The following is a 12,986-nucleotide window of genomic DNA, read 5'->3' as shown; positions in this document are numbered from 1 at the left end:
GTCCCTGCTAGCAATTATTAATGGAAATGTTGTAATCGCGAAAACCCGTGGTTAAGACAGGTTGGAAAGTGTCAGTGTGTTTAAGGACACTTGCAGTTACACTATATTCCCTCACATAGATTTACTTGAGGGTAAACTCCTTAGTAATCTTGATCTCATCTAAACATCCCAAGTTTTGCCTTTCATGTAATGTGACATTTTCAGGTTGGTTATGGTATATAGATGCCTATATGCCACACCCACTACCATGATCTTAGTAATGGGTAATAGTGATTGGTCATCTTCTCTTACCACTCTGCTTTGTGTGTGTGTGTGTGTGTGTGTGTGTGTGTGTGTGTGTGTGTGTGTGTAAGGGATTTTAAAATGTAGGCATTCTGATGAAGTCCGTTTCACAGATGAGGCCATCAGACACAAGAGCTAAATGCTTGCCTATAGCTTCATACTAGGTGATAGGGATTGGCTTTATGTGTCCAACTCATGTAAAAGATAAATTTGTTTTTCCCTCCCAGCTTCTGCAAGATGACTCTGAGACTAATTATTTCTTAATAAATGCCTAGGACATAAGCTTTGTCTCATTCCCCGACTAACTCACAACTTATCTAACCCATTTAATCTAGTTTATGTCTTCCACATGGTTAGTTACCTCTCCTTAGCTTTATGCATCCAAGTCTGGGGTGAATCTCTTTATTTTATGCCGCGTTCAGCGACTGCTCAGCATTCTGGGTGAATCACTCATGCCCCTTGCTATTTCCCAGAATCCTCTCTTCCTGCCAGTGTCCCACCTCCTATTTCCTGCCTCAGCTCATTGGCTGTTGGTCTTTCTTTTATTGACAGATGTTGCTTATAAGAGATTCTCTTAGAGGCTCACTTTATTGAATGTGCTTTAGGGTCAGAGATGTTAGCCCAAGTGACAGGAGTTTACCTTTTCATGGTTGACCACTATTTAGCTGTGTATGTGTAGCACCTTTCCTTTATGAATTCATTTGTTGACTGACAGTTCATTTGCTCTCATACCTCGGCTGTTGTGAATAGTTTGACAATGAACATGGATGTACAGCCTCGTCTCTTGTGATAGATTTACCTACCCATTTTATATAACCTAGAGTCACCAGGGAAGAGCCTTTCGATGAAAGGCTTTCTACATTAGGTTGGCCTGCAAGCATGTTTTTTGGAGCATTGATTTAAACTAATTGATGTAGGAAGGCCTAGCCCACCTTGGGCAGCGCTATTCCTTAGGCAGGGGATTCTGGATTGCGTAAGAAGAGAAACAGAGCAGCAAGCAAGCATATGAGTGTGTACACATTCATTTTTCTCCGTTCTGGATCACGGGTGTAACTTGACTATCTGTCTTAAGATTCTGCTGCTGTAACCTACTCACAGGCATGGGCCATAACCTGGAATTATTAGCTAAAAGACACCTATTGCCTCCTAAATTGCTTGTTGTCAGGGCATTTTATCACAGCAACATATGTGAAGCTAGCATATCTTTGGAACATGGATTTAATTTCTTTTGGTAAATGCCCAGCATCTACCCTTACATTGGGTGACTCATCAGAGAGTAGAGAATGATTTTCGGGAAACTTCAACAATAGCTTCTCAAAAATATGTCCTCATTGCAAATAAAGTGCTTCTGTGTAACAAGAGAAATAGTTGGCGGAGCAGAGAGATTCCAACAGAAAGAGCAGCAGGAAATATTGACGTTCCTCTGTCTCCTAAGGGGCTAATATGCACAGAGAGAGGAGAGAGAGAGAGAGAGAGAGAGAGAGAGAGAGAGAGAGAGAGAGAGAGAGAGAGAGAGAGAGGCAGAGACAGACAGAGACAGAGACAGACTGAGAGGCAGAGACAGACAGAGAGACAGAGACAAAGAGCAAGACTCAGCAGAGATAAAGCAAGGTTGATAGAAGACAGTTCTCAAAAGAAGATGTATAAATGCACAGCAAGCATAGGAAAAAGATGCCCCGTGTTCTTAAAATTGTCAGTTGAATAAAACCAAAACCACAAGTCATCCTCACCTCACCAGGTCAGAATGCCACCACCTCCCCCCTCCATATTTCCTATAGAGAAAAGAGGGGCTTTTAATTCCCAGTGTCTTAGACAATGTCCTGAGTTAAAGTTCTTACAGGTTCAGGGCTCTTATCTGTTGAGGATTTTGGGTGGGTGAGCACCCATCCATCTCTCCACAGCTGATACCCTTCTTCTCAAATAACTCCTGACTCCCACAGCAGAAGAAGGTGAAGGAAATGTCTGTATTCGAATGCTTCAACCTGGGTGGTCAAAAGCCCGATTCTTTTCCTTCCCATAAAAGCCGAGCTTTTCATAGTGGCAAATATAAAACACCAGGAAGAACCCATCTATTATTACAGTGAACTCTAACATGATGGTGGTACATATGTGTTTCTTCACCCTTACAAAAAGGCCCCGGGGGAGTCTAAATGTGGGGACGATGCATTGTAAAAATGAGATTCATCCGAGAGAATTTGCTGCTCACCGTCTTTGATTTGAAAGCCACCACCAGTGTCACAAATGTCACAGAGAACCGGAAGAAGGATGCGTGCAAACAATATAGGACACTAGCGGTTTTCACGTTTATTACTAGTAAGTAGCCAGATGTTTATTTAAAAGTCCCCTTTGCATTTACATGCAAAGCCTTTCAGTTTTGCTATTGTCTGGCAACTAATGACACTGAATGGCTTTCTCTAGGTCCCAGGGGGTGTCCTCAGAGGCAACTGACTGAATGGTCCCTTCTGCTCCTGCTCTGATATGATAAGAGATCAACACAGAGACAACAAAGCCATGCTCAGGACACAGGGTTTCCTGCTCATGGTCCCATTTAAGGAGAACAATGCATGTCTCTAGGGGGACCCGGCAACAAATGACCCCTTGGCCTTCGAGGCTTCTCTCCACATGGACTTTTGAGTCAGCCGATATGAAAAGAATCAGGTGGTGTAACTTCATAGCCAAAATTCTAGTATCTTTTTGTTTGTCTTGACACAGTCTGGTGTAGCCCAGGCTGATCCTGAAATTCCCATGTAGTTGAAGAGGACTTAAAACTCTGGACCCTCTTGCCTGTACCCCCCAATTGCTGGGACTGTAGGCTTGTACCACCATGGTGCCTGGTTTGTTTAGTACCAGGGATCGAAGCTGGCTGCCAACTGAGGGCTACATTTGCAGTGCACAGGTCATTTGCATTGATGCTGAACCTCAGAAGAGGCTCAGAGGAGAGGGTTGTCTGCCCTTAGAGAAGATGTTCCTCTCTTACACTTAGACAACAACGTAAATAATCTGAGATTCTTTGAGTCTAGAAGAGGGCAAACACTTGGCATTATCCCTTTACTATCAACATCTATTAGAAGCATGGAAGAATGGACTCTTGAGAATGCGCACAGGACTTGGCCCTGTGTGCTAATTTCCTCACAGAGCCAATCACCTGGGGCTCTAGAGCCATATTCTGGCTTGTCTGGAAATGTCAGATTCGGTTGAATAAGATTTTTGGGAGCACTGCCTTAGCATTTCGTTCCATTCAATTGCCTTAAGTCGGATGGTGAAGAGGAGAAAGTTTTGTTTGCTTACCTTTCTAACGGTGTATGGGGGTAAGAAGACACACTTGGGAGAGGATGTCTTTTGTCTTCTTGGTGGTAATTTCGTGAATCCCATCATGCTCCTCTTTCCAACTGGGTCCAGGAGGCAGATCAACTTTACCTGGAGGGGGGTGATTCAAGGCTTATATAATTTTGGGGACAGGAATCAGAATATCCAGGATGGGCAAAGGTCATTGATTTGAAGGCTCACAGAGATGCCTCATTAGCACGGGGGAAGCTTTTCAGGAATCTCTGGCGCTTGCTGAATGAGTTCTTATCTGGAGAAACCTGTAATCTTCACCAAGACCCACGACTACATGATATTCTGTACGGAGAGGCACGTGGCGAGTTTTGAACTCCTCAGACAAGGTCAGGAAAGGGGGAATCCTGCTGTAAGCAATAAATTGTGAGGAGCAGAGAGATTCCAACAGAAAGAACAGAAGAAAATATTTATAATCCTATGTCTCCTAAGGGACTAATATGGAGAGAGAGAGAGAGAGAGAGAGAGAGAGAGAGAGAGAGAGAGAGACTGACTCATTAGCAGAGCTAAAGCAAGCTTGACAAATGGTGGGCACTACACTTAAGCAGGTATTTTCTCAAAAGAATCTGTGAAGAGAAAGGAGTCCTCCATTTATTATTTATTTATTTATTTATTTATTTATTTAATAAAATTTTACTGAGCCAGGAAAAGGCAATTTCCTTATATTCTTTCCTTTCCTTTCTTTCTTTCGTTTTTTTCTTTTATTGGGCATTTCAAATGTTATTTCCTCTCCCAGTTTCTGAACCACAACCAACCTAGTTCATGTAAAAATTATTGCACATATTTATGGTATGTGCCGCTATGTATGTATGTGGGTGCACATGAATGATGTCATATGTACAGAATTAGAGTATAACTCTTCTTTCCTTCCACCATTTGGGTTCTAGGACCGGAGTGGTCAGGCTTCGAGGTGAGTATCTTTATCTGCTGAGTCACTGTGTAGGGCCTCAGCGTCCTTATAAGGATCTATAGGAGGGGGGTTGGGGATTTGGCTCAGTGGTAGAGCGCTTGCCTAGCAAGGGCAAGGCCCTGGGTTCGGTCCCCAGCTCCGAAAAAAAGAAAAAAAAAAAAAGGATCTACAGGAGCCAAAACAACTTGCTTAGAGTTAGAAATCTAGCAAATGACACTCATGAGGTATTCTGACAGTTGCTAATCTGAATTTTAAGTGTGGACTGTTCCTGGTTCGATAGACAAGTTCTTAGAGGTGTTCAACCTGACGGTATTTGTAAGGTTTTTTTAAAAAACATTACTTGCGTGCATGTACTCTCATAGGCCCTAGCTTGCATGTGGAGGTCAAAGGGCAAGTGGTAGGAATCGGTTCTCTCATTCCATCATTAAACTCAGGTTGTTAGGCCTGGTGGCAAGTACCCTTACCTGCTGAGCTATCCCCCTTGCCCGGTAAATCTCTTTGAAACTTGCTAACATCCACCATTTTGGAATGTACTGGCTTCTACCAATTCAAGAGCAAAACTGTCACCCAGTAGCGTGTCTGAGTCCTGTAGCCCACAGAGAGATTTTGGAGCTTTGATGTAACTGCTTACCCTATGTTCCCTCTAAGAACTTAAAAAGCGCCCAACGTATGACTAGTCTGTTCTTGTGGCATCCAGGTGAAGCCAGTTGAACAACACTTCCAAGAGTTAAACTTCTTCCTTTAGTTTCAGTGAAAATTCTAAAAAAAATCAAAGAGATAGCCTATTTTTTGTTTTACACTTCCTGTCTATTCCTTATTTTTTTTTAAGTTGAAAGTTTGTTGGATCTTTTTACCCCCAAGACAGTTCCGCCTTTTTCTTTCTATCGCAACATCGATGAAATATCAAAGAGTTGAAATTTACTCTGGAGACATGCCAAAGGACGCCACAGAGGGACTTCAAGTAAAATCCACTGCTCAGAAGTCTCCTGACAACCCACCAAGGTAAAAACCTCTGCCTTGTTCACCGCCGCCACCACCTCGGCTGAGTCTTCCGTGTTTGTATTTTTTTTTTTTATTTCACGCTCTTTACTTTGAGGGCAAAATTAAATGTAAGGTATTTGTGACATTATATAAGCAGACTCAAGGATTTGTTGGTTGTAGCACTTTCCAAGCTGAAAAGCACTGTCTGTACACCAGTGCTCCACAGTGTCTTGTATTTGAGTAAAGTAAGGAGGGATGCAGCTCGGTTGGTCGAGTACTTCCCTAGTACGTGTGAGGTTGGCCTTTGGTTGGAACCATAGCACTGCATAAACAAGCTGGAGCCAGAATGTTCAGTATCATCCTTTTCCATTTAAGAAGTTTGAGGTCAGCCTAGAAGACGTGAGATCCTGCATGAACAACATTAGTAGCAACACAGTAGAATACCATAGAGAAAAACACAAGCCTCAGATATGCCGAATTAAGTAACGAGAAAGCACTAGACCAAGGGAGCCTACAGAGGCAGCCAGCATCTAACCCAATCGGCAGATTGCTCTCTGGTTGATTAATTTTAACTGCATACTAGCATGTACCAAGGCGTCATGAGCTCTGTGGGCTTTTAGCAGAAAGGTTGGTGTGTGGTTTCTTAGTGCAGCTTCAATGTCACGGTGAACAATTTTCCATCAAAACACTTTCTTTGAACTTTTAAGTACTTGAGTAAGGATATTGAGCTTTTTATCTCAAAAGTGCCTTGGCGTCTCCCATGGTTCACGGAGAATTGAGACTGGGTGCTTCTAGAAGGTACTTGTCTTGACAATCAGTCTTTGATCTTTGGAGTACAAGACCAAATCAAGACTTGTCATAAAATTATGAATTACCCTGGGATTTGAATGTGGGCTTAGGGCTGGATTTGTCTAGAATAGCTTTTCACCTGCTGTATTTCCTGAGAGCAAAGTCTTTGGGATACGGAATCGTTTTAGATAACATTGAGTAAGATTTTCCTCCAACCCACTGGCCTCAAATTATAGCCTCTCTAGCTTTCGATCTTGATCCTAAAGCTCTCTTTAAAAGCACTGCATTGTGACCTCTTGAGGGACTGACCTAAGTCCTAGCAGCACTACAGGCCTTTCATGTAGGTGACCCACAACGGTGGTCCACAGTGTGCTGAATAATTTCTCTCTCATGATCATGTTGATCTAAGAGATTCTGTGATGTTTAGTGCTGGGAAATGTCAGCCGTGATATAACCTAGGGGGTTTTATTTGAAGAGGATAATATTTAAAAACATTTTCTGTTAGAGACAACAAGTTTCTTTTTAGGAGAAATTGTAGAATTGATGCCTAGTGGGACAGAGAGTGAATAAAGGTGGGTTTTCCTTTCCTTTTCTTTCTTTCTTTCTTTCTTTCTTTCTTTCTTTCTTTTTTTTGTTGTTGTTGTTGATTTTTTTCCCCCCTAGATGAAGCTGATACTCCAGAACTTGTAGACACGAGGAGAGAGCCAGTTCTGTTGACCCATTCATCTCCTGGGGTTTTATTAGCTGAGATGTAGACATGAATTTGGCCAGGGAACTTCACCTATTCAGTAATTAGGAGACTGGCTGCTATGGAAACAGCCATTCATTTCTATCTGAAGACCTCGCTTTCACCGGGTTTCAAAAGGTGACTTCTAGATGTTTTAAGCCCAAACAAAGACAATTTTGAAGAAATCTTATTTCTGCGGGAATTGAAGTTTAAGTTTATTTGGCTTTTAAGGTGTCTTTGAAATCCGAATTCAGTTCTAGCTATGAGCAGCTCAATGAGACCTACTGGATGAATGCATGGCTGGAGGTGGTGGGGCAGCAGATGAACTGATAGACCTGTGGATGCTACAGTGTGTCTTTGACAATCCTCTGTTTGGATGATGTGTTGGATCAAAGACTAGATACCAAGCAAGAAACCTATGGGCAATTTGTGAAAAGTAGCAGGCTATTTCAGTTTGCATACAATTCATCTGACATCTATTTTCATCCCCTTTTATCTGTTGAACTATGAACTCATAAAATTAGAGAAGGAAATGTCTGCTCACAAATTGTTCATTATAAGTGGGGGTGGGGGGGTGGGGGGGCTACACTGTATCTGGGCAGCTTTGCATGTGACTGCCAGACCAAGGGGAGAGAAGCCATATTGTTAGATGAGGAGTTACAAATCCCAATATCGACTCTTAAATGTAATCTTCTGTCTTCTCAGCTCTGAGAAGCAGATCCCTTATATCTAGACATACAACCTTGGGGGCCTTGGCATTTTTGCAATATGTCCCCGTGAAGCTCATGGGCTAGCTTTGTTGGATAGTTCTTATTCGAGTGCAATTTAGCCTCTCCCCCTCCCCCCCGCAGAACTGTTCGTTGCTTATTTTCACAGACCGTAAGCGATTCTTGTTTCGGTAGAGTCTTTCGAGTCTTACACATTTAATTGAGACACTGCAGTGAGCTCTTCTCGGGGGTTTTCTTTTCTAGAGCTGGCTTACAGCTCTCTTCCCACAGTTGGGTGGTTGTTACCCAGGTTACAGGGATGGCAGAGGGATGGCAGAACTTCGAAATCACGGCTCTCTAAGGCTCTCTGGGTACTTGTGCTTGGTCCCTTCCCTTCCCACTCTTCCCCTAGCTTTGTCGAGCAGAGAAAACTTATACGGGGAGAAACAGTATTTGTCCATGTCATGCTCTAAGCAAATTTGGTTTTGACTAGAGAATAATTAATTTGTGAGTGATGAGGAAACGGTGATTATGGATTTTGGACAGAGATTTTTTTTCCTTCTAATCTGTATCTGATACTCTTACCTTCAAAGCATAATTTATTTTGTTTTCTTAGCCATAGTTACAAATGAGATGTCAGGGTGGGCTGGCTGCCCAATACAAATGGTGTCATATGCCGAGAGCCTGGACACCCACATGTATTAGAGGTAATAGATAATTTTATTTTTTAAAATATTTATGATTTTAATATTACCTGTGATGAAAGCCCCTTCCACGGAGCTCTAGCTAGGTAAAATTTTATTAAAAGGGTAAGTGCTGCATTTCCTGTCTGGAAAAGCCGAGAGGTTAAACCTTATTAAATTCTCAGCAAAATGTCATAAAAATTTAGCCGTGCCACAAATCCCTGGGATGCTGTGAGCCTTATTATAAGCACGGGCATAGAGACAATGCTTTGGCTGGTTGGCACTGTGACCGATAACTTCTCATGGTTGCCTATGTAATGTCACAAATATACCTTATATTTAATTTCCCTCCAGAGTGAAAAAGCCTGAGGTGAAAGAAAGGTACAAACACAGCAGCCTCAGCCTAGGCAGCGACACAGGTAAATGAGGAGACAGATTTCCCTCAGTAAGTTGTCATGAGACCTCTGTGCGGCTTTTGTATTTTAGTTGAAATCTCCTCCGTGGCCTTTTGGAGACCTTTGGTGGTGTGTCTCCATGGTAAATTCCAATGATTTGATATTTCACCGATGTGGCAAAGCAAAGAAAAAGGTACAACTGATTTGGAATAGAAAGATATAGCAAGGCAACAACAATGACTCGAACAAAATTAACAAACAAACAAACAAACAAACAAACAAACAACAACAACAAAAGGCATAAAGACTCATGAAAGGAAAGCAGAGCTGTTGGAATTTCTGAAAGAGTTTCTGGAATGCTCTACTCAGCTGACCCATGACGGGGACTAGAAAGGTGCAGAGATGCTTCAGAGAGCTGAAACAGGTGGTGACCATACGTATCACTTGTCTCCATTTTAGGGTTGTCATCTGCTAATGCAGTTCCCAATTAGTCTACTCAAACGGATCCCAGTGGTGGGTACCCGCCCCAGTGTAGTGTTCTGGGTTCCTGAATGAAATGCGCGCGCGCGCGCGCGCGCGCGTGGGCACGCACACACACACACACACACACACACACACACACACACACACACACACACACACACACAGCTTTTATATTTTGATAAGCCTCAAACAACTCAATGGCTGGACCACTTCCAAACCTCCACAGGGCAAATCTTCCCTCCAATATTCCCAAGTTATTACTTACTAACATTTTTATTCCATTTTTGCTGCCCTGGGCCCAGTCCTGGGGGCCCTTTTGGGGCTGCTCTTTCCCGCTCCTACATAGCCGCTATGCCTTCTCACAGTCTTTCTTCTCCTTCACCTTCTCCCAACATGGCAGATCTCCTCTTCTTCCCTCAGTCCCTTGCCTGGGAATCCTAAAGTCCCAGCTCTGTCTCTCTGCCCAGCCATTGGCTGTTGGCATCTTTATTTACCAATCAGAACCAACTAGGGGCAGGGCCCTTCAGTCTTACATGCAGGACACTGCAAACAAGATTTTGAGGAACATAATTAGTGCGAGAATACAAGCAGGTACAGTCTGGAAGCCCACACGCACCCCCATACTGTAGAAAGACCATACAAATGTGAACATGCTCCTTCCACTGTGGTGGTTGATATATGGTGGCTGCCATATCAAAGGTATAGGAATAAAATGGTACCAATTAAAAGTACAGGGTCTTCCCTAAGCAGGCAGAAAATTTGGGGGTTTTATAAAAAAGGCAATCTGGGATATAGCAGAAGTGCATTAATCAATTCAAGTTAATCTTCCAATTCATCAATTTAAGTCCTTCCTCAGAAACCAAACTCCCTTAACGACTTTACCCATGAAATCCCAAATAGCCAGATCCACTCTTATAAACCTATGAAGAAAACCACCTTAACTGATGGCCTGCCCAGAAACCCGTCCCCCCAAGAACTCATGATCAGTAATGCTTCGAATCAGCTCTCTAGCAAGACAGATGTCCAGCTTGCTCCCTGAAAAGCAAAACTCACCTCTATGATGTCATTTCCTGCTCGGATGATAAGCCTTTCAGGATTCCGCATCCCTTTGTCTGCGGTCAGAGCTCCTCCCATGCAAGCCCATCGCCTCCGCCATTTTACAATCAGAAGAACTGTGGGCCAGTGGCAGGGGCTGCGCAGAGAACCAAGTATCCTCAGCACAGAAAACAGCCCGCCAACTATTCCACCCCCATCAGGGCAGCCCAGGACCTTCAGTTTCAGTGCGGCTGCCAGCATGTGTACTCCGCAGACAATATCCTTTATACTGTTTGCATGGGGGAATGCCGTGGGTATGAAAATCCTTTTCAGTGTGGACACAGACCTTAAAACAAGTATAATTTTGCCTGTCATTTTTCAGTAGGGACAAATAGCCAGTATTGAACATAATCGACATTGTTCTCAATTGGGTTGGCTTTGGGGGCTGGGTTTGTAGCTCAGCTAGCCCACGAGGGAACCTTACAGACCACCGGGCTTTAGAAAGACAATTAAGAGCATAATTGACTCCACTAGGAGACTGAGCAAGAGCAGGCTTAAGCCTGGAAGCCAAGTGATGCAAGGGAGAGGCGGGTTTTTTTTTTTTTTTTCCTCCATCTTTATTAACTTGAGTATTTCTTATTTACATTTCAATTGTTATTCCCTTTCCCGGTTTCCAGGCCAACATCCCCCTAACCCATCCCCCTCCCCTTCTATATGGGAGTTCCCCTCCCCATCCTCCCCCCATTACCGCCCTCCCCCCAACAATCACGTTCACTGGGGGTTCAGTCTTAGCAGGACCAAGGGCTTCCCCTTCCACTGGTGCTCTTACTAGGATATTCATTGCTATCTATGAGGTCAGAGTCCAGGGTCAGTCCATGTATAGTCTTTAGGTAGTGGCTTAGTCCCTGGAAGCTCTGGTTGCTTGGCATTGTTGTTCATATGGGGTCTCGAGCCCCTTCAAGCTCTTTCAGTCTTTTCTCTGAATCCTTCAACGGGGGTCCCGTTCTCAGTTCAGTGGTTTGCTGCTGGCATTCGCCTATGTATTTGCTGTATTCTGGCTGTGTCTCTCAGGAGAGATCTATATCCAGTTCCTGTCGGCCTGCACTTCTTTGCTTCATCCATCTTATCTAGTTTGGTGGCTGTATATGTATGGGCCACATGTAGGGCAGGCTCTGAATGGGCGTTCCTTCAGCCTCTGTTCTAAACTTTGGAGAGGTGGGGTTTTAAACTCCAATCACATCTGGTGCAGGTGATCTACAGTATAACCTCTGGTCTTGTAAAACATCACACAGGGAAATCCCTCCTAAGCAACAGAACTGTTTGTATACACTGAGACTCTCTCTTGGCAGGGAAGGAGGGCCCTTTGGGCTTTGTAAAACACTCGCTCAGAGGAGAAGCCGTTTGTTTTCAGGAAAATATGGCTCCCAAGGTGCTCTGACCTTCCTAAGTAAGTCATTTATTTGCAGGCCAGTGTGGTTCCTGAGGGGAGGAGGGGCGGGCCAGGGCAACCTGACTGCTTCTAGGCCATTTCAACTCCGATCATCATTAGTAGTGTCTATAACAGAAGGCATATATGCAAATGTCAAATGTTAACCATTTATAGATAAAGGGCACGCTGGCGTTAATCATTATTTGCTCTCAATATGTATCATTTTTCTAAATAAAAAAATTGGGACTAATGTCAGAAAAAAATTATACATTCTATTCATAAACATGGGTTTGATATGACAAAGGTTTTGTTAGAGTTATTTATGGTCAGGGTTATTTATGCATTAGACAGTTCGATGCATTAAGGCTTTTTTCATTTCGGCCTGTGAGACTTGAAATACCGTCACACTCTTACTAGGTATTCAGTTTTCTAGACTTGTCCTTGGTCTCTCAGGCTTATCCCTACTCTCCATGCTTCAATATATACATTGCAACTAAATATATATATTTTTTAACTTGTGAAATTTGTGTCATAGTTTGTGTAACTATTGCTATGGTAAAACACTGTGGCAAAAGCAAAAGTTGGGGAGAAAGGGGTTTATTTGGCTCACATGTCCACGTTGCAGAGTCTATCATTGAGGGGAGTCAGGATAGGAACTCAAACAGGGCTGGAAACTGGAGGCAGGAGTTGGCACAGAGGTCATGGAGGGGTGCTGCTTACTGGGTCGCTCAGCTTGCTTTCTTTCTCGAACTCAGAACCACCAGCCCTACCCACGATGGACTGGTCTCTCCCAAGTCAGTCACTAATTGAGAAAGTTCTCTACAGGTTTGCCTGTAGCCCCATCTTAGGAAGAACATTTTCTCAGTTGAACTTCTCTCCAATGACTTGAGCTTATGTCAAACTGACATAAAATTAGCCACCACAGTCTGTTACAACCCATTTCAGTGTTTGGGGGAGAAGCTGCCTTTGGATTTGCTCTTAACCGAAACACCATTTTCCTTCGTGAAGTTTAAGACAAGTTGAGCCATTTCATTTCAACCCAGAAGGGTTCACTTATCTCAGCGTGATAAATATTTTCCTTCAGGGGAAAATATAAAACAATTATTTTTCAAATTTAAATTATGGAAATGAAAGTCCTGAAAGTTGAAAGTCAGGTCTAAGTTGAAAATTGTGTCTGATATTTAAACTACGTTTATGTGATGTCGAGTATAAATATGTTAGTGTTTCAT

The sequence above is a fragment of the Rattus norvegicus genome, chromosome 20, assembly GCF_021556685.1.
Source record: "Rattus norvegicus strain SHRSP/BbbUtx chromosome 20, alternate assembly SHRSP_T2T, whole genome shotgun sequence".
NCBI lineage: Eukaryota > Metazoa > Chordata > Mammalia > Rodentia > Muridae > Rattus > Rattus norvegicus.
Note: the sequence above shows the minus strand (reverse complement) of the source record.